Genomic DNA, 26,834 nt, shown 5'->3' with positions numbered 1-26,834 from the left:
AACCTAACTAATATATAGCCGAATCGACGTCACAGCAACGAGGGAAGCGCTTCACTCCGCGACTGTAGAATGTGAGTACTACCAATTTTTCAGACATACATATACATATATTTATATAAAAATTTATAAATTGATTTGCTTGACCTTGGTTTGTCGGTCCAAACAGGAATCTTTATTTACGGTTGATGGATAGCTCGTTTCCAATGGATGGTGGCAAGAAAGTGGCTGACTTACGGGTAATGATTTTGTATTACCGGCTTACGGTGACTCAATTGCTGTCAAATTAATAGTCCAGATTTGATGCTCACAACTTCTTTATTATACGCAACAACATGGCTGGGGATTTGCCGGAAGGAATGTGACGGCACCTTTTGCCTCTATTAATTTCCACTGAGGGGTGAGTATCGACTCCCCGAATGTCGCCAGCTTTTAATACAAGTTTTTAATCCACTTTAATTACTTGGTTGTAATTCCGTTCTTGCGAGGGCTGATGAGTGTGGTTCGCTCCCTGTCCAATTCCAAAAAGAAAGTATTTTTCTAGCCTCGTGGTATGTGACCACCGATTCTTTTATCGTATGTCAGTGTGGGCGTTTTCATAGTGGCCATGTCAATTCGTGTCTATACCGATATGATGGTTCGTGTCTTGAATAACTATTGGTTACGTACATTCATCTGACAATCCCCCCATTTTGAAGTTTAGCTTTGACAGTTTTGTTATGTTTACATTTCTTATATTCGTTCTTGTGTCTATTATTTGGGCAATAAAAAATACTTGATCATTAACCCCCTCTCATCTTCAGCGACACGTTAACAAAAAAAATGTGGAGCGTTTAGTAGGGATATGAGAATGGCGGTTCGAATGCGATTCACGGGCTGTGGTTTGATCGACGTTAGACCTTACATCGAAATCGTTCTACATGATCCTCATCAACCCCATCCTGACTCGTTCAGTTCGCCTTTAAGCGCATATGTATGTACAAATGTTCCGTCTTTCGTATTTAGTTTCAGTACGCATTACATAAGCTACGGTAGATGAAAGGCATTGGTAAATGATTTGGTTATGAATCTGTTCTTGTTTGCTTTGATCTATTTACTAGCAATGTACTGAGGATATAATATAACAAAACTATGGATATAACAAAACAAAACTTAATTTATTTATTCCTGCCGGGTACCCTGTAATAAGGCAGAATCAATGGAGTATGGAGGCCTGCCACATATTCATCGAAATTCTTGAGAAGGCGAATGTACTGAATGAGTTAACGTGTTGTGATTAAATCGGCGGAATAATTGCCAAGCACTCGGTGTTTACCATCGATCAGTTCATATGAATTCGAACCATGTTTCCGTGAAACATAGGCTCTAATTTTTGGTGGGGCTAGTTTTTGTGGATAGCCCTCTCCGGCCACGGACTGTTTAAGATTGGGAATGTACACTTTCGAGCCTATCTCGAAATGGCGTTCTCTTTTGCGGGTCAATGCCCGTTGTGCGGTTTGTTGATATTGTTCGAACTGTTTGTCTCGAATTTCATCAGCCAGAACTTTACGCTGTTCCACATCCTGTGTATGGTATGGATTTACATCCAATAATAATTTATATTCGTTTCCATCTTTCACATATTCCCGACCAGTGTGCAGGAAATATGGCGTGTAGCCCGTGGGTGGATGCACTGAAGTGTTAATATCATGAACAACACGAGACAGATGGTTTTCCAAGGGGGAATGTTCAAGAAGGTCAGCCATGTGAGCACGTAATCCAAGTTTAATGCTTTTGTTTGTCTCGACCTGATTGGCTTGTGAATGGTGCAAAGGCGTTTTCATGATTGGAAAATTTCAATCGATGATATAGGAGGTTGTTCTCGATTTTATATCTATCAAATGGTTGTTTTGAGGCCATGGCGTGCATTTTGTTGTACCATTCATCGCACGTGTTTGGGTCAATGTTAATCACGGATGTGATTGGGGTACGATTAACGGGAAGGTCAATTGGATTTCTACGAACGATGTTGAGAAGAGCAAAAGAACGAGATAAGGCGTCAGGAAGTTCTAAATTTTTTCCTGGAATAATTTTGAGATCGTAGGGTGATAATCGGATCGCCCAACGGCATAAACGGCCAGTTGGTTCTTTGAGAGTTTGTAGCCAGCACAAAGCTGCATGGTCCGTTACCACAACCAATTCACGACCTTCAAAATATGAACGAAACTTTTCGACCGCTAAGAGAACGGCTAGGCATTCCCGTTCAGATGCTGTGTCATTTTGATCGGCTTTCGAGAATTTCTTAGAAAAATACTGAACCACACGTTCATTCCCATCATGTTCTTGCACTAGAACAGCTCCCGCTGCGATCAGCGAGGCATCGGTATAAACCTTGAATGGTTTTGAATAATCGGCCATAGTCACAACGGGAGTGGTAGTTAAACACTCTGTGAGCTTGAGAAAGGCTTGTTCAGCAGCGGTATTCCATTCAACGGGTCCTTTTCGGTTTCCTTTATACAATTCACAAAGGGGAGCTGTGATTTCCAAAAAATTTTGAATAAATTTACGGTTAAGCCTGCTGCACTAACGAACCGTCTGACTTCTTTTGCCGTTTTGGGCCGTGCAAATTCAACAATCGCTCGAATACGAGATGGATTCGCAGATAAACCCTCTTGAGACAAAACGTAGCCCAGGAATTCCAATCGTTTACAACAAAAATTCGATTTGGATGTTGAGATGGTTAAGCCGGCCCCAGCTAGACGTTTTGCAATAATAGCCAATATCTTAACGTGTTCTTCAAACGTCGAAGTGCAAATTATAAAATCATCCACATATGCGAATGCATGTGGAACCAAATCACGGAAAATTTTATCAATGAGAATGGCTAATGTGGCGGGTGAATTTCTCAACCCCATCGTCATGCGACGAAAAGCATAAAGTCTGTTACCGAATGCAAAAGCGGTTTTCAGTTGACTCGATTTTGCCAAAGGTATTTGAAAGAAAGCTTGAGACAGATCAATACTGGTTAGGAATTAGCTGGCTTTAGTCGTGCTAAAATTTGGTTAGTATCCGTAATTGGATAGGCATTTGGAATGGTTATTTTATTCAGCTCTCCCGCGTCCCAGCACACGCGACACGTTCCGTCTTTCTTCTTTACAGCCAGAATTGGTGACCGCCAAGAGCTTTCTTCGATGGTCATAAGGATGTCACGACTACGCATGTTATCCAATTCGGCTTGAACTTGTTCAGCCACATATGGTGATACTGGATACTGGCGTTTCATGACGGGTTTTGCATCACCCGTATCAATTACGTGTTCGATCTGATTAGTAACGTTTAAAGGACCAGACTCAGGAGTTGGATTAAAAAGTCTGAGAACGGCGTCCAACATTTGTCTTTGATCTGGGGTGAGATTATGTGGAAGGCTGACGCTCGTTATTTTTGGGTTATCTAGTTCACCCTCTAAACCGAGTGTGGAAGTGTCAATTGCCTCCAGATCATTACTCATAGAAGATACCTGAGCTTGTTCTTTCCCACTCCCTGGTGGCTGGTTACAAAAATTAATAAATTTATCCACCGTAACCATTTCGACTTTAGCAGATGCAACTTCTTCAGTATCACCTTTGGCTGTATGTTTTAAAAATCGTTGAACTTTCTCTTGGTTCTGCACCAGTTCGGAAAAGAAGGCCGCAAGGAATATCCGCCCCATAATTGGGTGTTTCAGTGAGATAGATACGACAAGAGTTGGCACCAGTCGGGCAAGACTGCCGACCGTATATAATACATCCACTTTACCAATGGCCTTAAATGAAATCGAATTATCGGCAAGGCCAATCGAGGTTTTGATAGGTTGCAACTGCCCCCATCTGCACTTCTCATAAAATGTTTGTGAAATGACTGTGACTTCGGCTCCACCATCGAGTAAAACCGTATGAGAATGGTTGTTAACCATAACCGTGAGATAATCGCGACGATCGTTCGGAATGTTATATGTCAAACATTTCTCTGAGATAAAGAAAACATCGCGGAGTCGTGGTTGGTTAACTTGATTGACTGCGTCTAGCTGGTTAGTAGGGACTGGAGCTGAAGTAGGTTTGGAAATTGGTAGTGTTCGTTCAGAACATTTAGTTGATGGTTCTTTGCCATCCCTTTGAATTTGTTTAGATTCATTAAGAATCAGAATAGAAGTATTATTGGAATTCGGGACTGAAGATTTGTCGATTTGTAGAGGGACTTCGGTAGAGTGCGGATTGTTAGAGACAGTGGATTTAGATAAAGTTGTGGACTCTGAGTACGATGGACCACTATTCCCAATCGACTCCCTTACGCGTTTTTTTGAACACGGGCGTTGATCAGACGTAACCCCCGGTCGTGTACATTTATAGCAGATCACCCTATTCGGTTGGGTTCGACACTTTTTGAAGTGATGGCCCCACGAGACATTTTGCACATCGTACATTTTCGTCGCCCTCAACAGCGAGAAATGGGTCGACGATAGTTCCTACTTTCGTATCATTCCCCTTTGGATTTTTGTCATTTTACAATCCTCGACTGGTTTCGAATACCTACGTTTCTGAGATACTTTAATTGGTTTCTTTTGCTTGTTCACGTATGTATATTCCCTGTCATCGGAGTCGGATCCAGGAAACGAAGCGGTATGTTCCGAATGTGAAGACTCATCCGGTGAATCATGTATTGCCGAAATTCCCCGTGGCGCTGATCGCTGTCTATCCGAACGGGTTCTTTCCGGACGGGGTGTGGCAACAATGAACGAAAGTGGTGCAATTCGCTGAGCGAACTCACGCAATTGCTCCAACGTATGGACTTGTCGAGTGTGGACGAGTTCACGCAGATGATCGGATAAGGTACCAATGATGATATCGAGGTGGTCCCGTTCATCCAGACCACAGGAATTACCCTGCAATTGGAATGTCAAGTCATCGATATGTTTCAGCAGTGTTTGCGAACGTGGATCGAATTTAATCTGTGCATATGATATTATTACTTGGGCCCGAGTATGTTTGTTGAGGAAACGAGCTCGAAGTTTTGTGCAAAAATCTTGGTAATCTCTGAAGTTCCTCAGTTCGGTGAAGTACCATTGTCGAGCGGTCCCCGTGAGTGTGGGCACCAAACGCGTAACCAATTCGTGGTCGGGTACTCCAATCTTATACCGAAATGAGCCAATAATAGCCAAATAATCTTCAACCGATAGAAATTTTTCGTTCACATGAACGCCATCGAATTGAGCACGTCCCATCCATGATGGTAAGCCTCTGAATTTCCTATCCATTGCATCCGCTTGGGCAGATTCGTCGAATATAGTGGCTTGATTTGGTCGTGATTGTGGTGGACCGGATAGCGAATAATTCGGATATAAATGAGATAGTTGATTAATTGGTTCTTGGATATGTGACGTTCTAAGACCACGGTAGATATTCATCGTTTGAGTTTGTAATCTGTCTTTGGGCTCTCAGCATCTCAGACACCATTACAGACACTTGGTGTAATGAGGGTGTTGGTTCCGTTCCGCCTGACACTGAATTGAGAACGGCTGGTTGAGCATTTGAATTAACCGTACTGGTGGTCAGGGTATACCGTGGTTCAGTTGCCTGAACCGAAGTCGGTATATTCTGGTTTGGAATCGAATCTGGTATGGTTAAGGGTAAATATTGTGAAAGAACAGTATTTTGAGTTGAACTCATCGTTCCCCGTTCGTTCTCAAAACCATGGAAGGTCGAGTTCAAACTTAATTGAGGATCGCACGTCGGGATTCCCGTATTCGGTGAAGACATCCGAAGCTCACGAATCTTCGACTGAAATTTTCCGATCAGATCTGTCTGGCGTGACGCCGATTCGGGTTTTAGCTTTAAACGTGCGGTTCGATAACAATAATGTATCATTTGATGAAGACGACCCTGAGGTGTTAACACCTCATTCGCCTTCAGTTCCCGATATGCTCTCTCACATATTTCCAACTCATTCATTTGGTGTATGGCATGGGATTTTATCAACCATGGATGGCCAACGTAAGCAGATATTTTACCATTGAGGGCGGCTATTTCAGTGTCGGTCCATTGAACCTGCGCTGGATATAGGTTATATATCTGCCCTTCGATCTGTCGCTGTTCGTCTGTCAAATAAGTTGCATCGAGAATGGGAAACAAAATTCCGACTATTAAAAAAATTCTGCCAACGGAAGACGTAAAGTCCGTACTATTAAAGTCTATGTTGTAAGATGATGGTACTCGATTTAAAATCAGTACAGTATTAACTTCAGTTTATTATTTATTATTATTATTATTTTATTCTATGAGTATGTCGTTTTGAATATCCACTTTCAAAAATAATGCCGCATAAATTGATCACTATTTGAATATTGCTTTAGATCTAATTAGTTTAACAAAAATTCACGCTCAATTGGTTGTATATCTCATTTGATTTTCGGTCCAAAATTTTGTTTAATATTATACCGAACGTGGGCTGAGAATGGCGTTTAACGCACTAGGTCGAATCTTTTTATGGACCAAGTTGTTAGCTCCCGGGATGCAGCGAAGGCCTTGAATACTTGGGAGTATTACCTGTATCTCCTTCGGCCCCTTCTGTCGCCAACAAGGTACGCAAAAAAGATCAAGACTATCCACCCCCGAATTTACCGGAAGACCAAATCAGGACTTAGAATATTCAACCAGTTTGAGAATGTTAACCGAGATTACTTTGATACGAGTTTCAATTTTTATTGGGAATGAATACCCATAGAAATTGCAAAAATAAAGAAAAATTAATAGTTTGGTTCAATTATTATTGACCGTGTTATCGGTTACGTTGCTTGAACTTATACCGAAAGACGAAAAGAAAAATGATCGGTTCAAAAATCTTGACCGTCGATGTGTGGTGTTACTTGATTAAAAAGTTCAACTAACTGAACGAGAATGGTTATGACTGCTGATCAATGGTGTTCGCATCGCAGATCGATCACCATTCACCCCCGCGGAATTAAATAATCAAAATATCCACAAAAATTTTGATTGAAAACGAGCTCCAATAAAAATCAATTAAATCATGCCGTGTGAAGACTGAGGACGATAATGATTTACAGTGATTATGAATTCCAAAGATAATTATTTGATTCAATCTCAAAAATGATTTATAATAGCGGAATTTCTAAAGGAAAATTTATCAAAAATCTAGTAAACTCGAATATGTATGGTTCACTGACGTACAATTTTGTGACCAACAACATGAGAAAAACGACTACAACATTTTAATTTTTCCTTAAATCTACTTTTATGATGTATTAAATTGATTCGATGATGAAATTGCTATTATCTCTCAGCTGAGCACGCGGTTATTTTATGCCGGGCTTAAGTGTGGTTATGTTCAACGAAAACTTATTCTTTTTCACCCGTTTAGTTGGGCGCCAATGATTTGACCTTGGTTTGTCGGTCCAAACAGGAATCTTTATTTACGGTTGATGGATAGCTCGTTTCCAATGGATGGTGGCAAGAAAGTGGTTGACTTACGTGTAATGATTTTGTATTACCGGTTTTTAATCCACTTTAATTACTTGGTTGTAATTCCGTTCTTGCGAGGGCTGATGAGTGTGGTTCGCTCCGTGTCCAATTCCAAAAAGAAAGTATTTTTCTAGCCTCGTGGTATGTGACCACCGATTCCTTTATCGCATGTCAGTGTGGGCGTTTTCATAGTGGCCATGTCAATTAGTGTCTATACCGATATGATGGTTCGTGTCTTGAATAACTATTGGTTACGTACATTCATCTGGCAATCCCCCCCATTTTGAAGTTTAGCTTTGACAGTTTTGTTATGTTTACATTTTTCATAATCGTTCTTATGCCTATTATTTGGGCAATAAAAAATAATAGATCAAAATAATAAATAAATAAAAAAAAAAAAAAAAAAAAACCGATTCAATGTAATATAAAAATTATGCATCCATTTATATATGTACTTGTAATTGCATATATATAAAAGAAAAACTGCATATATATTTTTATATGCAACTTAAACAAGAGTACAAACGTAAATGTATGCATATGATTACATACATATCTATGTACCTACGATTTTTTTCTTGCATTTGCCACCTAATGAATTATAAAAAAAAATATATATATATATATATATACATATCTACATATGTAGGTACATAAATAGCCATACGCTTATTCTTGCATACTTTTCTTAAGCCTTGATTAGAAGGTAAGAGTAAATTGAGCGCAAAAAAAATAAGAGTAATTGAATAATAGTATTTTGTTCTCTCAGACATACATATGTACAACGTATCATTTGCGTTCCTTTTGTTTTCTTAGTTAACTCTCCGTCAGACACATGTTTCGACTGGCACATTCGGTTCGCATGAGTCTGGCTGGACCCACATACAAATTGTATGCATTTATATAGAAACTATGTGCAACATTTGTTCAGTTAAACTTATTTATTGTATGTTATTCAAATATTTACTTAATTTAAGGGCTTTATTTTATTATTTAAATACACTCGCGATCAAAACCGAGTGCATGTTCGACATTGTATTACTTACAGTAACATAACTTTTTTAATAATAAGCGGATTGCTTTGAAATTTTCAACAGTTTGTCCTTATTATCTAAGGTATAACGCCTATCATACAGAAAAATTAACAAGTGATTCACAGCAAAAACGCAAAGCAACTCTCTTCACTCAGTTTTGAACTTTTCTGTTTTGAGATTTTAGGAGGTATATATCAAGAGGATTGTGGAGACTCCTTAGCTTTTAATAGCGATTTTCATAAGTCTGGGAATGTTCTCTACTGATTTTTCTATGATTTCGCTTGGAATATTACCTCATTATAATTTTACTCGCCTCCAAAGCTCTTCCATTATGCTGGAGCTCGGTTGTGCTATGCTAATCTTCTCTTGACCCCAGCGCTCAATTTTTCGATAGCTTTGAGGTCTGGGATTTGTGCTGGCCACCATGTTAGACGTTTTTCTTGTCATGGTGCTTATTTTTTATCGCTTTGGAAACAATTAATTTTCGTTCCATCGGACCATATTACCCCTTTTCAGTTCCAAAGCTCCAATTGTCGTGACTTTTACAAAATTTCAGTGGCTTGGGATGTTTTACTTGCTGGCATTTGGTGTCTTGGGTTAATATAAAAGGTATTTTGCCGGACTTTGTAGACAAAAGCGCAAACCCTGCGGAATAAGTTGTTTGCCAGCAGGACGGAGAACCAAAGGATTCTGAAAATATTCGACACCGCCGGCTGCTTGATCAAAATTTTCACGTAATGCAGTGGGCAGCCATCGAAAATTTGAGCGCTGTGGTCAGGAGAGGATTAACATAGCACAAGCGAGCTCCGAGTAACATGGAAGAGCTTTGGAGGCGAGTAAAATTATAATGGGGTAATATTCCATTGCATTCCGTTGCATTCCTTCATTTTAGGTAAAAATGCAAATCATCTCTTGCCATGATATGTAAAAATTAAATAGGAATATATGTGGGTCCAGCCAGACCTATGTGTTACGAATGTGATGTATTAATCAACATGTCTATATATCTACCTTTATATATATGATACCGACGTGATTTTTTACAGATTGGTAGTTCACTAAACTTTAGTAAGCTACCTGAAACTTCAAGTCTCTAGCTATATTTAAAGTGCCCTTTTTTTAATTTGAAAATGGAAAAGGCCTTTGCCATTGCCCCGAATTGTAACATCATTTCCATTTTGGCCAACCACCTCATACTCCGCAGCATCAAAATTAGTTGTCAGCTTATTCGGAAACAATACATTCCGAAGAAGAACCGTATCTCCAACTTTGATTTCGCTTACTTTCGCTCCGCGATCTTTATCCCCTCTTTCCCTTCCTTTTTCTTTATTCAAAATGTCCAGATCTCTAGCCTCCGAGTCCAATACATCCTCTTTAATATCGTGAACGGATGGTATTTTATCACGTATCAATCTATTAAACAATAATTCAGATGGAGCTTTTCCCGTAGTACCATGAGGAGTGACATTATACATCAAAATCTCCTTTTTGTAGTGTGCTCCCTGCAAATGAGCGATCTGTAATCGTTTAAGGATAGAACGATTCATATTCTCCACTTCGCCATTCGCTTGTGGCCAATATGGTGGAGAAGTCATAAGCTCAATAGCATTCACAACACAAAACCTTTTAAATTCATCACTCAGAAACTGCCGCCCATTATCAGCAGTAATAGATTTAGGATAACCCAATCTAGAAAACATTTCATCTAAAATATCAATTATTACAGTTGATGTTATTTTTTTAAGAAATTTCAGCTCATAGTATCGTGAATAATAATCGATCACAACAAATATATACTCATGAGTTGGCAAAGGTCTCAACAAATCCATCGCTAAACATAGCCAAGGTCCTTCTGGAAGAGCACGCCTGTTCATCGGAGCTGGCTGATTTGGTCTTGATACTAATAAACATTCACGGCAACATTTCACAAATCTTTCGACATCTCTGTCAACCAAGGGCCACCATAACTTCGAACGGACTCTTCGCTTCATCACAGTTTCCCCCGGATGCCCTTCGTGTGCTAATTCCAACACCCCGGGTCTCAAAGCAGCCGGTATGACAATCTTAGCTCCTCTCAATAGAATGTTTCCTAAGGTACAGTTTAAATCTATACGGAAAAAATTTGCTCTTGCTGTCAATACTCCCACTATCGTTCTTTACTCTGTCTACTGCGTCTAAAAGTTCCAGATCCAAATTATTATTTTCAACTATTTCCAAAATTGTTAACGCTGAAGGAATTGATCTCTCAACTATAGTGTTTATATAATGTTCGCAGTTCTTATCAAAAGTTTCAGAATTTCGAGCACTGCCCGTACAGGGTCTGGAGAATGAGTCAGCGATATTCAATTTGCCTGAACGATATACAACTTTAAACTTAAACGACTGCAGCCTCAAAACCCACCTCTCAATCCGTGCCGGAGGCTTCGATGTTGGTTTAAAAATAGTTTCCAACGGCTTGTGATCAGTGACCAGCTCAAATTCAATTCCAGCTAAATAATGGCCCCTATTATGAGTTGCATTCGATTTTCGACTCTGGTCGAAAGTGCGAACGAATTTTCATTTGGTATTATGGCGCTCATTCGATGAAGAATAGCGCTATTGTGAATTTTGCTCGTTTAGGTTGTTCACAATAGTATATTTTTCACCGCTGAGAAGCTTTGTTTACATGCTCGATTTGTGTGCTTATACATAATTATGTAAATTTGTTCTAATTATTCTTAGTTAATGTTCTGAGAGGTTCTGTAACATCACCAAGATCCGGAATAAACTTGCGAAGATACGTTACTAAACCTAAAAAACTTCGAGTCTCTTCCTTACTCGATGGCGGTCGAAATTGCAAAATAGCCTCTAGCTTTCCTGGATCCGGATCTATACCTTCACTTGACATAATATGGCCCAAGAATTTAAGCTGTTGCGCCTTCCACATTGTTTAAACGTTTTCAAAACTTCGGCTAAGTTCTTATCATGCTCAACTTCTGTCTGTCCATACCCAATGACATCGTCCAAATAGTTTAACGCATTTCCACATCCAGCCAATAAATTTTCCATTGTCTTCTGAAATATCTCAGGGGCCGAGTTTACACCAAACAAAAGTCTCTTGTACCTAAAAATTCCTTTGTGCGTAATAAAAGCTGTTATCTCACGACTTTGCTCGTCTAACTCTCACTGATAAGCATTTTTTAAATCCAATCTTGTAAAATATTGGCACCTTTTAATCTGGTCATAAAAGAATCAAAAGTAGGGAAAGGATATATTTCACGTTGTTCGCACGTCTCATATCAATACATAAGCGAAGGTCTCCATTTCCTTTAAATACCACCACCACAGGAGATATCCATGCACTTGGTCCTTCTACCGGATCGATGATGTCCTCCGCTAAAGCTTCATTTAATTTCATTTCAACTTTCTCCTCCAACGCTGCCGGAATCCTTCTAAGTGGCTGTTGAACTGGCTTAACAGACTCGTCAATTGTTAACGAAATTTTTATGTCTTTAATTTCTGAAAACGGAGAAATCTCGCTAATCTGATTTACTCTAAGGCCCAACTTTAAAACATTCAATATGATAGCGGTATCTCTGCCTAAAAAAGACTGCCTCCCATCTCAATCACGTAAAATGTAGAAATCAAATCCGATGTCATATTAACTCCAATAACTAACTCGAACACAACTTTAACTTTTAACAAGTCATCTCCAGCGTACGCACGAAATCTTTTTTCCGAATCCGTTCTATTATTCCACATAGTAGCTTTCCTGCTGAATAAAAATTCCCAATCTTCCTCACTAAGTAAATTAAACTGAGATCCAGAATCAATTAACATGGTTATTTTATGACCTCCAATGTAACACTCTATTCTCTCATCCATGGAAGAGATCGAGCCATACCCCAAGATAATTTTGAAACAATCAAAGGCCTGTACATCTCTATCTTTCGCTTTCTGTTCAAAATTCTCCGCTTCCGAAACATACCGTACATTTGATGACCCAAATTTCCGTTTTTTAACATCTTTGCCGATGAAAACCTTACCACGTTTATTTCCTCTTGTCCGACACACCCGAGCGAAATGTCCAACAAAATTGCATCTATTACACTTCGCATTCTTCGCCGGGCATTTCATACTACTACCCGAATGACCCATCTGTCCACATCTGTTACACTCTTGCTCCGAACTCTTATTCACCTCAAATGACGTTACTTTACAAATACCAGCGCAAGTCGGAGCCGTCGTCATCTCACCAGATTGACTACTGATTTGCTCATGCACATGACACATCTCTAACACCTCATCAAGTGAATATTCTTTCTCTAGTAAACGTTTCAATTCTTTCGGAGCCCAAACATCTATCAGTTTGTCTTTCAAGTTGATATTTACAACCTCTTCTTTAGTTTGACCAAACTGACATTTGTTCGCTTGATTTCTTAAACGTAAAATAAATCTGCTTAAATTTTCTCCATTGTCTGCGTTAATGATCGGTACAAATGACGCTCAAACGTAGAATTTCTCTTCGGCGAAAAATATCCATTGAGCTTCTCAACCAAAACTTCAAACACATCTACGTTCTCAGTTGGATCTACTAGTGCGCCAGGAATATTATATATCACTTCCTGAAGTTGCGTTCCACCCAGATGTAACAAGTTATTTCTTTTTTTTATATAATCCTTAATTTCTTTCTGGTGTTGAGCTTGGCAAAACCTTGTTTGATGACGATTTGGCGTTGCTACAAGTCTGAGGCTTGGTGGCCTGGATCTTCTCATAGACCTTTATTTGCGCTTTGAATTGTCGGATAGTCTTCGCCTGATACAGATTGCTTTTATTCGACCTAGTGTCGGGTATCCCATCGATAAAATAATCGGTCAAGCTGGCATCGTCTATTTTTATTGGTTTGCCTATTTCCATTAAAACGTACAGATATTCCCTGAGATCTTCCCCCTGATGCTTTCTACGGTTGCGAAGGGCTCGATGCACTTCGACGGATGACAATGCGACGCCAAATTCTTGCTGCAATGCGTGCTTTAGGGAGCACCAACTAATAATACCGCTTTGGGAATAAATATTTTCGCGCCGCCCTTCAACAACTGCTTTGCGTAAATAAAACGTTGTAATTCATCCCAACCTACAGCTTCCGCGTTCGCCTCAAAATCTTCGAGCCACTGCTCGTAGCTAGGACGACCTGATCTGCTGAATGAGGTCATAGAGTTCTCAATGCCGCGAAGAATAAAACCGGACCTTCCAACCCTAACCTCGCGCACGCTCTGCCGGCTTTCTATCTCATCGCCATCGGTTTCTCCGCCGTCACTCACATTAAGGCCAAAATGTTCCAATAATCAGTCTTGTAAAGTCGATTTACGTCCGGTCGTCGACAAGCCTAACTCCCGCAATTTCTCCTTTAAACAGTCAACCGTCAAGTTTCGAATAGAGTCGCGGTCCATTGTTTACAAATTTAAATGTTCAACTTTGTCTAAAAACCCTATTTCAATTGCTTATTGGCCACACGTTTATAATCATATACGTATATTTGCTTATACAAGTATGCACATATGTAATTTGGACAATATTTCGCTCTTATTGCTGCTACAATCAAATTTTCTTATTGGAAAATATTTTGTTTATTGATCACACGCTTAGATTCGTATACGCGTATTTGCTTATACACGTATGTACATATATAAATTGAACCATGTTTCGCTCTTCTTGCTAAAATCAAATTACCTTATTGGATTTGTGTTTGTATATAAACGTAAAAGCAAGGAAATACACATGTGCGACTACATACTACAATATACCTACATACATAAAATTCACAACATGTACTCATCTGCTTCTTGGTTGAGATTTCAACCCCACTGCTGTCAACTTCTGTCGCCTGGCTCTTCTCTCCCTCGCCGCTGTCCGTGGCTTTGGCTGCGCGTTGGTTTTGATGCACAACGCAACGCTGTCGCCGTCGCTGTACTATTGCGCAGAGCCGTAGCTGTAGTGAGTTGCGCTTTGCTCGGCTAGTAGTTACCGATTCTGCCGCTGTCGTCGTCGCTGTACTCAGAGTTGTAGTTGTGGTGATTGTTGTGCATTGCCTTATAGTTGGCAGATCGCTGCCGCGGTCTTCGTAATTTGCGCAAAGCCGAGCAGATATGCGCTGTCTTTGCGAATTGTAGTGTCACTCTTACGGTTTGGGTAAGTACCGCAACGATGCCGAAAATTTTCCGTACGACGGCGTACACGGACCACTATAATAACGGTTAGGTGCCGTTCTTTATGAGCACATATAATGTACAGTGCGCTTTTATCTAAAACTTTAGTTGTTTTGGTTTCCGTGCGCATTTATATGCACATACATACATACAACTATTTTGCGTTTAGTGACGCATAGCAAAATGTTTAATTTCGCGTATATATAATTCCGCGCTTACGAGTTTCACATACACATGGGCTCGTGCACTCCACTATTTAAGTTTTTTAAGTTTTTTTTTCACACGAGTTTATGGATTCGTACCACTTTTGACGCCACTTTGTAGGATGGCCCTTCAATGAAGACACGCACACGATTTTTAGTTATTAAAAATTACACATAATTTTATTTCGCTTGAAGGCGTTCTTACTAGCTAGGCTAATTTAAATTCGGCATTACAAAAGATCCCTCCGTTCCGTGTGGCCGTGTACTAGCGAGTGTACGTGTACTAGCGAGTGTCCGTTAGCTTCGTTCGTTTTTTTCCTATTCTCCTCCTTTCGTCAACCAGGTCGTTTTCAGTGTTGTGTGTGTACGTTGAACAGTGTTGTATTTGTTAGTCATTGGTCAGGGTTGCTTAGTGGCATTTTGTGTTCGTCCATCTGTCCAATCCCACATGTATACAAACCTTACTATAAGCACCTACCATGGATATGTATTCGCACCAAAGTTCATCATATTTCACGCCCCTTTTCAAAAACTCATTTACATATATATACCTTACTATAAGCGCCTACCATAGATATGCCTGCATACCAAATTTCGAGATCTTGGGACTTATGTTTCCGAAGTTATAGCTGATAAAAAGGTCCACACTCATGTATATATAGTCTACTGTAAGCAGCTATAGTAGATATGTCTGCATATCAAAATTTTAATTTCATATGACTTATGGTTTTGAAGTAATAGCTGATAAGAAATTCCCCGCCTTTGAGATGAGCCACGTACCCTTTTACAAACCCATTTATATATACCTTAGTATAGGCACATACCATAGATACGTTTGCATACCAAATTTCAAGTTCATGTGACTTATGGTTTCGAAGTTATACAGGCATGTTCGGAAATTCGAAAATTTTAAATCGACTCGATTTCGATAATTTTTTCGATGGTTTTTAACCCAAAAATTTACAACTCTCGCATTGAAATGATTTATTTCATATCAATGCTGCTTCTTTTACGGTTTTCAATTAGAATATTCTGTCTTTTCATCAGATATAATAAAAAACTACTTGTCAATTCGAGTCGATTTCAAAGTTTCGAATTTCAGAACATGCCCGATAGTTGATAAGAAATTCCCCGCCTTTGGGATGAGCCACGTCCCCTTTTACAAACTCATTTATATATACATTAGTGTAAGTACGTACCATAGATACGTCTGCATACAAAATTTCAATTTCATGTGACTTATGGTTTTGAAGTTATAGCTGATAAAAATTTCCACGAATATGAGATGAGGCACGCCCCCTTTTACAAGCCCACTTAAATATACCTTTCTATAAGCACCTACCATAGATACGTCTGCATACCAAATTTCAATTTCGTGTCACTTATGGTTTTGAAGTTATAGCTGATAAAATTTCCACGAATATGAGATGAGCCACGCCACCCTTTTCAAACTCATGTATATAAGCACATATCTGCATACAAAATTTCAATTTCGTGTCACTTATGGTTTTGAAGCTATAGCTGTGAAACTTCCAGCTGTTGCACTCATTTATATATACCTTACTATTAGCACCTGCCCTAGATACGTCTACGTACCAAATTTCAACTTCATGTGACTTATGGTTTTGAAGTTATAGCTGATAAAATTTCCACGAATATGAGATGAGCCACGCCCCCTTTTCACTCATTTATATATACCTTACTATATGCAACTACTATAGATATGTCTGCGCACCAAATTTGAAGTTCATATGACCTATGTTTCCGAAGTTATAGCTGATACAAATTTTCACGCCTATGGGATGTGCCACGCCCCTTTTTACACACTGATTTATACATACCTTAGTATAAGCACCTACCGTATGCATACCAAGTTTCAAGTTTATGTCACTTATGCAACTATAGATACATCTGCGCACCAAATTTGAAGTTCATATGACCTATGTTTCCGAAGTTATAGCTGATACAAATTTTCACGCCTATGGGATGTGCCACGCCCCTTTTTACACACTGATTTATATATACCTTAGTATAAGCACCTACCGTCTGCATACCAAGTTTCAAGTTTATGTCACTTATGGTTCCGAAGTTACAGCTGATAAAAAAATTTACGCCTATGGGAGGTGCCACGCCCCCGAATCCCAATTTTTTCCTATTCCTTCCTATTATAAGCCTAGGTGTGATAGTAATACTCTGCCAAAATTTCATTCGATTCTGTCCATCCGTTTAGGCTGCAGCCTGGCACATACATACTTCTACAAATATATAGTAGATATCTATCATTATCCCAGTGTATAAGAATTTTAGGAATATCTCGTCCACAATGCCACCTATCGTGTACATTTTTAGTCCCAATATTTCTTTTCAATTGGCTAAGTTGTATTCTAAATATGAGCCAGCTCGGCGAGAAAATGCAGTTTTTAGGAATATCCCAACCCTAGCGCCACCTAACGAGTGTATTTTTGATCAGAATATTTCTTTTCTAGGTGCTGACAGATGTTCCGAATATCAACCAAATCGGGCTAGCCATGTAGTAGTTTAGTGACATTTAATGTACAGAAAACTCTATGAAATTGTGAAATCGTGACGTCTCAGCATTCTTCAACAAAACAACAACACACAAAAATTACAAATTTTTTTTAAATCGAAAAACCTTCCACGCAGAAGGTCCAAAAAAGTTTTTTTTTTAAGGAATTGAAATCGGTTCAGCGGTTTGGTCAGGCATCGCCGTCATACGGAAAACATTTCAACTTTCGACTTCCAAAAAAGGAGGTTATCAGTTCGTCGGAATATTTTTTTTTTATGTATTTTACCGCATAACTTTAGACCACGGCAACCGATTTCGATTTTTGCAACAGAAGGGTAGTGTGTCAGAGGTGGTCCCATACTAATTTGGTTGAGATCCGATCATTGGGTCATGAAATATATACATATATAAATATTTTTTAAGGCGGTTTTTTTGCTAAAAATTATTGTATATATATAGATTAGAGGTGCCACGCCCCTTTTTCCGACTTCATGAAAACTTCACCTAAACTATCTGTATGATAGCTCAAATATTCCGTATACTTAGGAAGAAAAAAGGAAACTTGTTTTTGTCGATGTTATTGTGGCTTATTAACATTTTATTTTTAATATTTTTATTGAGCGATTGTTTATTAGGAAAAATTGAAAAAGCAACAAAGTCTAAGAGGTAGAAGTTATAGCAGCTATTTCGGAGATCACCACATCTCCTCATCAGACTTCTTTTTTTCTAGACTTCAGCAGGGATCGAACCTGCGTAATCGACGTTCAAAGTCAGAAGCATGAACCACTGAGCTATGTACATCCCGTAAACTCTTGTTGCTAATTCATTTTCCTTATTCAACCAACTACTATCAAGTGCAGCTAATTTTCCGCTATTTAAACTCGACAGCGTGGTTGTTGTCAATTCTATACATCTATCTGCATTTACGGGATGTACATAGCTCAGTGGTTAACGCTTCTGATTTTGAAAATCGATTACGCAGGTTCGATCCCTGCTGAGGTCTAGAAAAACAGAAGTCTGGACATGAATCACGTATGACGACAATCGTCTGAACGATATCGTGTCAAGACTGTGTTGCTTCATGAAAACCCAAAATTGTTTGATCGTTTGTGCGATATCGTCAAGTTGATTCCAGTTTTGATTCTCTTAACAGTAATAGTAACACGTAACAGCAACACAAATGCATAAATCAGTGTTTTTACGAGGTCGTTTTGTCAGTATCGTTTGAAGGACTATCGTTTCAAAGTTACGTGCTTCATGCCCTGATGAGGAGATGTGGTGATCTCCGAAATAGCTGCTATAGCTTCTACCGCTGAGACTTTGTTGCTTTTTTAATTTTTCCTAATAAAAAATCGTGGTACAAATCTCAATAGAAACTTGTGTTTTCTTTTTTTAACTACCGTTTGGAAGAGCTCCTAAAATAACCATAAATGTTTATTATACCTTTCATGAGCATGAAATGGTATTATAACTTTGGTCCGATGTTTGTAAGTACCAGAACAAAAAGAGATAGACCCATGAAAATGTATACTTATATGATCAGAACGTCGAGCTGAGTTGATTTAGCCATGTCCGTCTGTCCGTCTGTCCGTCTGTCTGTCTGTTTGTATGCAATCTAGTCTCTCAGTTTTCGAGATATCCGGATCAAATTTGGTAGGTGGGTGTATTTTTATAATGTATTAATCATTTGTCGGAACCGGAAGAATCGGACTACTATAACATATAGCTCCCATACAACTGATTATTCAGATATGAGATTTTTCATTATAACTTCTCCATTTATATAGCTAGGAACATGAAATTCCGCACTGTTTTCAATAATTATCAACAGAAAACTTACAGTGAAAATTAAAAAGATCGGGTAACTATAACCTATAGCTCCCATACAACTGATTGTTCAGATATGAGATTTATCGTTATAATTCATCCATTTATGTAGCTAGGACCATGAAATTTCGCGCTGTTTTCACTCATTATCAACAGAAGACTTACAGCGAAAATAACAAAGATCGGGTCACTATAACCTGCAGCCCCCATACAACTGATTGTTCAGATATGAGGTCTTTTATCATAACTCCTCCATTTATGCAGCTAGGAACATGAAATTTCGCACCATTTTCACTCATTATTAACAGAATACTTACAGTGAAAATAACAAGGATCGGATGACTACAACATATATCTTCCATACATCTGATTGTTCAGATATGGGATTTTACTGTAAAACTCCTTTATTTGAACAGCTAAAACCGATAAATTTCGTAAGATATTTTATAAATAATAATACAAAGTCTACTGAGAAAATCATCAAAATCTATGCTGTATAAGCTTTATCTCCTATACCACTGATTGTTCAGATACCAGTTTTTGCCATATATCCCCTTTATGTAGGAAACTAAACCCAATAAATTGTGTTACCGGTATACATACTGATCACATAGCAGTGAAAATCACTTAGATTGGTGCTATATAAAGTATTTCTTCCATACCTCTGATTGTTTAGATGCGATTTTTTATATAAGTATGTAACTCCTCTATCGATGTATGCAGATGTATTCAAAAGCAGTAATCTGTCAAAGTAAAATTTGCAGATGTTCATGAAAGGTATGAAGCCTTCGGCATAGCCGAAGACAGCGCTGCTCTTACTTGTTTTTTTGTATGTTTCGATATCATTTGGCTAGGTATATTATCTTTGTTTTTCAATATGTTAGCAATAAACAATCGATCACGAACGTACGAATAATGGACGTCCTTTTTGGCTGCAACTAGAAGAACGCAAAAACTGCGAAATGGAACAGAATATTCTAAAGCGATTAATTTTATATTAAAGTGGAATAAAGGAACTTCCTCCAAACTAACTGCACGTTAAAACATCTCCTTTAGTTTTTTACTTAAAAGCTTCAGTACCGGTCGCGAACATACGAGTCGCGAAAGTACGATTTTCCGTAATTTTCTTTACTATTATTAGGACTTAAGTAGACAAATGTATTTGGGACACCTATTTCGCAAATTTTGGGAACCGACTAAACTTTCCTTAAATAAAGCAAACTTAATATTCCAGTACCAGGTTGACCGAGCTTTGCCCGGAGTGCATATACATTTTAAAGTTTTCTAGATTTGGATAGCTTGAAAAAAATATTTTGGAAAAAAAAAATCGATATCTATTAAGTAAATTTCTTACTCCAAAATTTAGCTGGAAACCCTATTCCGAAATACTCTGGAATGAATGGTACATATCTTGAGCGTATATGTACTGTGTCTACACAAAAAAAAATGCTGATTAAAATTAACAAAACAAAAATTTTTATTACATAGAAGCCTGGCAACCCTGACCAAAGTTCTCAACAATACCTTTCATTTCATATCCATATTGCGATGCTTTAGATAAATTGTTCAGAATCGAAAATAAGTGGCAACCTTACACTATTATCTTAAGGAATAACATTTTGTATATAGGGAAAGCATTATTTAAGAATCTTCTCTTGGTACCCATGATTAGTAATATTTTACCTATTTTTCTAAACAAAAAATTAAATAATTATGTGAATCAAAATAAGTGGCAACCCTATTACAAATATTTTTGAATTAGGGATCTTTAAAATACATTCCTTTTGATACCCATAAAATTACGTTTTAATTAATTTGTAACTAATTTCGAATAGGTGGCAACCTTATACGAGTCTTCTCGGAGATAGGGCCTTTTCAGATAACCTTAAAATCCAAAACATTATCTGTGTACAAAATTTCATCAAAATCGTTAGAGCCGTTTTCGAGAACCCTATGGATATACATATATATATACAAGAATTGCTCGTTTAATATAAGATTTACTTATGGAAATTAGTATATGCATATATGAAAATATTGGAACTCATGCAGACTCGTTACCGTGATCTTAGAATGGCACGTCCATCCCTTTGCTATGAAACCTGATTTATTAATTACACTGGTTTACAGCAAAATTGTTCTCCAGACGCCACTATCCAATTCCAATGTAGAATTGCTGGGTGATTCCGTAAATCGAGTTAATTTTTTTTCCATGGATACGTTTTTGAGATACTTGCAATTTACCGTTATTCAGCTTAAAGCAAAAACTTGTTCCTTTTAATCACGTATATCTTACGAAAAAATTTTAAATTCTTAACATAAAATACGAGAAATGAAAGCCAATGAAATTCTCCATTGCATTACATTACTTGCCGATAGGGCGTATAGTTTCTGTCAAATTAATTAATAATTCCAACTTTTTTTATTTTTTAATGAAAAAATTTAAAAAATCAAACTTTAACAGAAGAAAAATTTAAAACATAACAGGTTATGTGCCAAATTTTTGCATTTGTACTAAAGCCTGTTCAGTTACAAAACAAATCAAGTTACTGATGAAGAAAATCGATGGATAAATACGAAATATGAGTGGTCAAATGAAAATGCGCAAAGATTTTTTGAATAAAATACGAGCAGTAAAGCGTGTTACTCGGGTGTTCGTGGCGTATCTATATATTAAGACTTTTAAATTTGTTCGTAAGATATACATGATTAAAAGGAACCAGTTTTTGCTTTAAGCTGAATAACGGTAAATTGCAAATATCTCAAAAACGTATCCATAGAAAAAAAATTAACTCGGTTTTCGGAATCACCGAGCAATTTTACATAGGAATTAGATAATGGCGTCTGCGGAACTAAAATAAAATTAAAATTTGTGATCCAGTGTTATTTGTCGTGGTAGATCGGTGCGTTACACTCGCATTGTGTCCAGAACTCATTTCATATTAAAATTAACAATTGGTTGTGAGAAATACCTTTTTATGCTAAATAAGCCTCAGACTTTATATTTATTAAATGGTGATAATTACTTTAGGCGGATTGAATGGATATGTTTCCGGAACTTTAATCTCTAAAACAAATTTTCCTCCCTCATATGGAGTATCTGGTGGACCAGCGATTTCCCCGCGCAACTCTGTCCAGCTATCGTTGATCAATTCAATTTTAATAGAGCATTGCACAATCTGAAAGAATTACAAGTAAAAAAGACTGTTAGACTGTGTTTTATATACTTATAATAAATTCGCAAAAAAAAAACCATTAGAGGTACCGCAGAGTTGTTGTTTACCACAACCTGCCGAAATTAAAATACGACAATCTTTTACCCAGGCGGCGAAGGGCAATTTACTCAAAGCCTGATTAACAGTAATCTCCGGTTAAACTTCGTTATTGACGTCTTCGACTCCATGCATATAACAGGGTGTTGTTGTTTTTGTTGTAACAATATACAAATTAGCCAGAGAGTTTTTGGGGAGGGTTGCTGGGTCGTTCCGGTTACGTAGATCCGACTGCCTTGGGAACAGGGTGTCGATAACGTCGATAACTATGTAGTTAGGGTTAACCAGACATTGAGAAACTGGCCCTAAGTGATATAACTATTGAGCGCAACATGGTAAGTATAATTGGAGAAAGTATCGCACAAATTAGTCAAAATTGCTGTGTGAACTATTAGTACGGGAGCCCAAGAGGGGATTCGGGGATTTACTCAAGCGCGCCAGATTAACATATGGGGGATACCTTGCGTTCTGTTGAGTACCTCTGCCAAATCTCAGACATCTACCCAGCAAACAATTTGGTTTGATATACATTTGAGAATGATTTGAAATCAAAGCCTTTCTCAAATGTCAAACGTTTGAAAATGATTTGATATTGATTTGAAAATTACAGCTTGCTCAATAAAAAGGAGAGTTTGATCTCCATTTGAGAATATGGTTAACTATCAAATCGATTTCAAAGGTTATTTATCAATTGTACTTCAAATGTGGAAATGGAATTTATTATAGGAAATGTATATTTCATATTTATTTTTTCTTCGCGATGTACATATGTATGTATATAACAAAAGAAACAATTAAGATAAAGTAATTTATAATAAATTCGTCTTGAAGAGCTGCAACTGCTTTAATCCGCTCAAACATCAAATCCACTATTTGTGGGCTTTCTCTTGGAAATTGTTTTTCTATTCATTGTTTTTTTTTCAATTGATCTTAATTTTATTCTTACACTTTTGGATTTAACTGCGCATTTTTATATCGTTTGACACTTGCCATATTTCTTCAAATCAACCTCAAATGAATTTCAAATGTAAAATATGAACCTCGTTTTCAATTTGAGAATCATTTAAGAAAACCATTGGATATCAAATTGAGAAATACATTTTTCTCAAACGTTTAAGACTGTGTTTGCTGGGTACCGACACATAAAGCGCTTTGACACAGTTCGCTGTGATTCAAAGTGGATGCATAAACCAAATTTCAATACGGTCTTAATTTCAAGACTCGAATTTGATTTCAAATCGTTTTTTTTATTTCTGAAATCGGTTAGAAAACAGGTATAAGCACATCACTCATTCGACGCGAAGTGAAAATAGGCTGGTTTTCTTTATACCGCCCGTTTTAAATTTGAACTATTATTAAAATAAATTTGAATTGCTGTGCGCTTTTATTTCGGTCAGTCGCGCAAATCAATTATTAAAGAAATATCGAAATAAAACAAAGAAAAATTTATACTTTTGAATACGGTTTCAGTGAATGCGCTGTAAAGACACAGGTATAAACGCTTGAAAGAAATTTAAGTTAAGTCAAATTGGATTTTTCCCAATGCGGTTCTTGCGTAGGTATAAACAAGGTACACATTTTGTGATTTACGATGAGTGGAAATGGGTTTTGTGTGTTTTGTGGATCAAGTACTTGCCAAAAAACTTGTTGGACTATTCTAGGGGACTCAGGTATAATACCTTGTAAATTCTGTAATAACATACTTTTCATTTAATAAGTAAAAGAAAATATTGTCTTTTTACAGATGGGAAAAATGTAGAAGAAATTGACGACCAAGTCGAACAGTCGAACAGCATTCCCACGGCAGCCGGTTCTACGTACCGGAATGACTCGGGTTTTATCCGACCAAGGGCTGTTGTTTCGGCGATCTAACCCCGTTTAGGTCGGCGAAATCCATCAAACGTTGCTCGATTCTAGGGCTAAATCTTTTCCGTACCTTTCCGCTCAGGGCTGGCATAGAGTCTAACCCAGTAATTTACACCTGCTGCGTATGCCAGAGACGACTGCATACAAACTCCACCTCGGTCAGGTGCAATGCCTGTGACGGGTGGAGTCACCTCCGTAACTACTCGGGCCTACGTACGCACCGGGAATGGAGCACGTCGTTCGTGGCCCCATGCTATGCTAACCGGACCGCCTCCAAGGCAAACCACCACCCGCCTCGGCAGCACACAATCAACACACCCACACCCCCAACACAACACAACAATAGACACACAAACAAACACAATAGCACCTAAACACCGCCGCCGGCAACTCCTAGTCCCTCCTACATTCTGCTCTGTTTGTCAGTCCAGAATATACCGTAACGTGACATCAGTCAAGTGCAACTCCTGCCTCGGCTGGTGCCACTTTAGGGCGTGCTCAGGACTCCGCAACATGCGAGATTGGACGAGTGACTATGTGGGCCCCTGCGGTGCTGCCCAGTCGCATCCCGCGACGCCGCCAACCACCACCACAAGGCAGCACCCCCTTTTGCAGCACGTACAGCAGGGGGCCGGCAGGCAACACAACTCTTTAACACCACACATCACAATCGGTCTCCCAAGGCACACAGAGGTGCTACAGTTTAACTGTAACGGACTCCAGAGCAAGATCGAGGAGATAACTGTATTTATGGGAAGGCATTTAATATTAATAGCTGCGGTCCAAGAGACGAAGCTGCACGGCAACTCAACCCTGTTGAACTGCGCCGGATACAACGTGCACCGTCGAGATCGCGAGCGAGATAATGGTGGAGGTTTAGCGTTCATCACGCACCTCACCGTGCAGTATCGTCCTATTGAAGCAGACATCGACCGCAGGGATACCATCTTAGAATGTCAGGGTATTGCTATCCGGTCAGGCGATGTTGAGCTCGAAATATTTAACGTATACATACCCCCTGTCACCAGATGCCCGGCAGGGTATCACCCTGAAATAATTGCGCTACTCAGAGGTGAAAACCGCATGGTAGTTGGTAACTTTAACGCGCACCACGATCTTTGGCACTCAAGCCTGTCAAATCAAAATGTCGTAGGGGAATACATCTGGCTGAGCAGATAGACGATTCGACATTCTGCACAATGAACGACGACCCACCCACCAGGATTATGGGCAGCTGCTGCAGCTCGCCAGATCTAACAATTGTCAGCGATGGTCTGATAAACAGCGTAACATGGCGGCCAATGCTGACCCTAGCATCAGACCATCTGCGCATAGTCATCTCGAATGATAAACCTACCGACTTTGCTTCCGTGGATCACCGGACTTATGTCAACTTTTCCAAAGCTGACTGGAAAGGCTTCACGGATGTTACTGAGGTCGTCTTCACTGCACTACCCATACCAACCAGCGTTTATGTAGGTTACGGATGCACAGCAGAGGTGCACGCAATCGACGTCGCGGGCAAACTGCGAGCACGCGAGCGTGGTAGGCGAGGTGAAGTGAGCTGTACGGAGTTGGCAACGTATACATATTAACCACTACACACTTATTTTCAAGTAAAAATGCGTGTATGTATGTGTACTTTTGCGACAACTGAGCCAGTGTGGCATCAGGCCACCAGAAAAAGCCAATTTTTCCAAAACAAAAGCGCCAAGTTTTTATTATCATGTTTAATAATTTTTTTTGATTCAGTAAAAAGTGTATATACATATCCATTACCGCATGTTTTTATTAAAAAATTAATTTCAATACATTTTTAACAACGCAAAACATATTTAATTTACCTATTCCTCACATTTTATTCAGTAAATGAATTCCATCATAATGTACAATATTAGTGTATAGTGTATACATACATACATATGTACCTATGCATTCGGTGTGCTTAAATTAAAAAAGCATCACTAAATATCGCACCAAGCATTGAATTCCAATTAATTTGGCTTTTTGGTTTCCCAAAAGCACTAAATTTAGCGCAAAATGCACGACCTTGGCAACAGTGAGCTGAGCACATCAACGCTCAAACAGTGATGCCAGACCAAGTATTGAGTAAATGCGATATGTATATTTCTCTTTTAAAACAAAACTTCTAATTGGCGAGGGTATTGATTTTTGGTTCTTACATAGAACACTGATAAGATTCACAAACTTATCTTAGGACTTAATTAAAATAATCAACATTATTTGTAGACGAATATATTTGCGTTCGTATGAAATAGTAGCTTATGTCGGGAGGCTGGCTTTAGTAAAATGTACCATTTCCTATATTCTTTAAACCACAAGGAATCTTTTTATGAAACTTTATACGAACATTGACTGGCTAGCATCGCCATTAACATTACCGTCTTTTACGTTTATTTTCCAAGAGTTCTT

The 26,834-nt window shown here is 38.5% G+C and overlaps 1 protein-coding gene across 2 annotated transcripts in view; it reads right to left on the bottom strand.

Annotated features, from left to right (window-relative positions):
* The window catches only part of LOC118749782 (ubiquitin-conjugating enzyme E2-22 kDa-like), an 83,198-nt gene extending 60,747 nt beyond the window's left edge, over positions 1-22,451 (bottom strand). Inside the window, exon 1 of one of the 2 annotated variants that reach the window (XM_036484559.1) lies at positions 22,290-22,451. The gene's annotated coding sequence lies outside the window, so the exon portion shown is untranslated. The remainder of the gene's footprint in view (positions 1-22,289) is intronic. The other variant, XM_036484560.1, reaches the window with a different exon arrangement.
* Positions 22,452-26,834: the final 4,383 nt, after the last annotated feature.

This window comes from Rhagoletis pomonella, unplaced genomic scaffold (assembly GCF_013731165.1).
Source record: "Rhagoletis pomonella isolate Grant_MI unplaced genomic scaffold, Rhpom_1.0 Rhpom_scaffold_00047, whole genome shotgun sequence".
Lineage (NCBI taxonomy): Eukaryota > Metazoa > Arthropoda > Insecta > Diptera > Tephritidae > Rhagoletis > Rhagoletis pomonella.
This window is presented reverse-complemented; position numbering and strand designations above follow the sequence as displayed.